Source organism: Mustela nigripes, chromosome 12, assembly GCF_022355385.1.
Source record: "Mustela nigripes isolate SB6536 chromosome 12, MUSNIG.SB6536, whole genome shotgun sequence".
Classification (NCBI taxonomy): Eukaryota; Metazoa; Chordata; class Mammalia; order Carnivora; family Mustelidae; genus Mustela; species Mustela nigripes.
The window spans coordinates 118,795,803-118,799,603 of record NC_081568.1 but is presented as its reverse complement, the minus strand read 5'-3'; the positions used below and the strand labels follow the sequence as shown (position 1 = coordinate 118,799,603).

Here is a 3,801-nt window from a genome sequence, read left to right as displayed (position 1 = left end):
GCTGGGCTCTTTCCATATTTTCCATAGTTTGGCTATTGTGGACATTGCTGCTATAAATATTGGGATGCAACTGCCCCTGCAGATCATTACATTTGTGTCTTTGGGGTAAATACCCAGTAGTATCATTGCTGGGTCATAGGGTAGCTCTATTTTCAATTTTATAGGAACCTTCATACTATTTCCAGAGGGGCTGTGCCAACCTGTATTCCCACCAACAGTGTAAGGGGATTCCCCTTTCTCCACATCCTCACCAACATCTGTTGATTCCTGACTTGTTAATTTTAACCATTCTGACTGATGTAAGTGGTATCTCATTGTGATTTTGATTTGTATTTCCCTGATGAAAAGTGATGTTCAGCACTTTTTCATGTATCTGCTGTCCATTCATATGTCTTCTTTAGAGAAATGACTATTCGTGTCTTCTGTCCATTTCTTGATTGGATTATTTGTTCTTTGGGTGTTGAGTTTGAGAAGTTCATTAGAGATTTTGGATACTAGTCCTTTATTGGCTAAGATATTTGCAAATATCTTCTTCCCTTCTGTCGATTATCTTTTGGTTTTGTCCACTGTTTCCTTTGCTGTGCAAAAGCTTTTATCTTGATGAAGTCCCAATAGTTCATTTTTGCCTTTGTTTCTCTTCCCTTTGGAGACATGTATAGCAAGAAGGTGCTGGAGCCAAGGTCATAGAGGTTGCCGCCTGTTTCCCCTTTAGGATTTGGATGGATTCTTATTTCACATTTAGGTTTTTCCATCCATTTTGAGTCTATTTTTGTGTATGGTGTAAGGAAATGTTCCAGTTTCATTTTTCTGTATGTGGCTGTCCAGTTTTCCCAACACCATTTGTTGAAGAGATTGTCCTTTTTCCATTGGCTATTCTTTCCTGCTTTGTTGAAGATTAGTGGACCACAGAGCTGAGGGTCCATTTCTGAGTTCCACTGATCTGTTCCATTATCTATGTGTTTTTGTGCCAGTACCACACTGTCTTGATGATTACAGCTTTGTAATAGAGCTTTAAAGTTTGAAATTGTAATGCCACCAGCTTTGGTTTTCCTTTTCAACATTCCTTTAGTTATTTGGGGTCTTTTCTGGTTCCATACAAATTTTAGGATTATTTGTTTCAGCTCTGTGAAAATAGTTGATGGTGTTTTGATAGGAATTGTGTTGAATGTATAGATTGCTCTAGGTACCATAGATATTTTAACAATATTTGTTCTTCTAATCCATGAGCATAAAATATTTTTCCATTTCTTTGTGTCTTCCTCAATTCCCTTCATGAATGTTCTATAGTTTTCTGAGTACAGATCTTTTGCCTTTTTTGGTTAGGTTTATTCCTAGGTATCTTATGGTTTTGGGTGCAGTTGTAAATGGGATCGACTCCTTAACTCCTCTTTCTTCTGTCTCACTGTTGGTGTATAGAAATGCAACTGATTTATGTGCACTCATTTTATATCCTGCCACTTTGATGAATTCTGGCAGTTTTGGGTTGGTCTTTTGGGTTTTCCACATAGCATCATGTCATCTGTGAAGAGTGAGAGTTGAGTTCTTCTTTGCTAATTCAGATACCTTTATTTCTTTTTGATTGCTGAAGCTAGGCCTTCTGGTATTATGTTGAACCACAGTGGTGAGAGTAGACATTCCTGCTGTGTTCCTGACCTTAGGGGAAAAGCTCTCAATTTTTCACCATCGAGAATGATATTCACTCTATGAATAATTTTAATCAAGAAAGGATGGTGCACTTTGTTAAATGCTTTTTGTTCATCTATTGAGAGGATCATATGGTTCTTGTCCTTTCTTTTATTAATGTAGTATATCACATTGATTGATTTGCAGATGTTGAACCATCCTTGAAGTCCAGGAATAAATCCCACTTGGTTGTAGTGGAAATAATCATTTTAATATACTGTTGGATCCTATTGGCTAGTATCTTGGTGAGAATTTTTGCATCTATGTTCCTCAGGGGTATTGGTCTGTAATTCTCCCATTTGGTGGGGTCTTTGTCTGGTTTGGGTATCAAGGTAATGCTGGTCTCATAGAAAAAGTTTGGAAATTTTCCTTCTATTTCTATTTTTTGAAAGGGCCTCTGAAGAATAAGTATTCATTCTTCTTTAAATGTTTGATAGAGTTCCCCTGAGAAGCCATCTGGCCCTAGGCTCTTGTTTCTTGGGAGATTTTTGATTACTGCTTCAATTTCCTTGATAGTTATGGGTCTGTTCAGGTTTTCTATTTCTTCCTGGTTTGGTAGTTTATACCTCTCTAGGAATGCATCCATTTCTTCCAGATTGCCTTATTTTTTGTCATATAGTTGGTCATAATATGTTCTTATAATTTGATTTCTTTGGTGTTGGTTGTGATCACTCCTGTTTCATTCATGATTTTATTTATTTGGGTCCTTTCTCTTTTCTTCTCGATAAGTCTATCCAGGGGTTTATCAATCTTATTAATTCTTTCAAAGAACCAGATCCTAGTTTCATTAATCTGTTCTACTATTCTCTTTGTTTCTATTTCATTGATTTCTGCTTTAATCTTTATTAATTTCTTCTCCTGCTGGGTTTATGCTTTATTTACTGTTATTTCTCCAGCTCCTTTAGGTGTCATGTTAGGTTGTATATTTGAGACCTTTCTTGTTTATTCTGAAAGGCTTGTGTTGCTATGTATTTTCTTCTTAGGACCACCTCTGCTGCATCCCAAAGATTTTGAATAGTTGTATTTTCATTCTTCATTTGTTTCCATGAATTTTTTAAATTCTTCTTTAATTTCCTGGTTGACCCATTCATTCTTTAGAAGGATGTTCTTCAGCCTCCATGTATTTCAGTTCTTTTCAAATTTCCTCTTGTGACTGAATTCAAGTTTCAAAGCATTGTGGTCTGAAAATATGCAAGGGATAATCCCAATCTTCTGGTACCAGTTGAAACTTGGTTTGTGACCCAGTATGTGATTTTTCTGGACAATGTGTCATGTGCAGTTGAGAAGAGTATGTATACTGTTGCTTTAGGATGGAATACTCCAAATATAACTGTTAAATCCAGCTGGTCAAGTGTGTCATCAAACCTCTTCTTTCCTTGTTGATCTTCTGCTTAGATGATCTGTCCATTGCAGTGAGGGAGGTGTTAAAGTCCCTTACTATTACAAAAATATGGAATACTTCATGAATTTGTACATCATCTTTGCACAAGGGCCATGCTAATCTTCTCTCTACCATTCCAATTTTAGTATATGTGCTGCCAAAGTTAGCACAGCATCATATCTTTGAGATACTAACATATATTCATTTTTTCCTCCTTGTATTTCCTCCATCCCTTCCCCTCATTCAAACAAAGAAGATGCCTGAGAGAAGAGGTAAAACAGGGTAAAAGCCAGAAAAGTCTAACAGTCTTTCTGGCTATGGTTTTCAAGTGCCTAAGAGCTTAAATGGACAATATCTGGCATAGAGACAGAATACTCAGAAGAAATTAAGAAATATTCCATATTTATCACTTCCACCTACCACCTTTGCCACCCATACATGTGGACTAGAAATAGATTTCCTAATTAGTGATAATAGAGATTTTGGAAGGTCCTATACAGAAGATCCTATGGGGCCAGGGCCCATAGAGAGAGGGTATAACTGTGGTGAATTTAGCAGATGAGAATACAGAAAACTCAGAGTCTCTCATGCTTCCTTACTCCCAAAGTTTGACACAGAAACAGCAAAAATTTTCCTGTGCTCCACCCACTCAACTCCACCAAGACTGGCACAGAAGTAAGAGAAAGAGATGGAGAAGCTAAGAGAACCAGGTGAACGCAAACAGGAGAATTTGAGAC

The 3,801-nt window shown here is 37.0% G+C and overlaps 1 non-coding gene across 1 annotated transcript; it reads right to left on the bottom strand.

Moving 5' to 3' along the window:
• Positions 1–3,127: 3,127 nt before the first annotated feature.
• LOC132028944 (U6 spliceosomal RNA) lies at positions 3,128–3,234 on the bottom strand. The gene has a single exon (XR_009407599.1). It is a non-coding gene; the product is annotated as a U6 spliceosomal RNA (small nuclear RNA).
• Between the last annotated feature and the right edge of the window lie 567 nt (positions 3,235–3,801).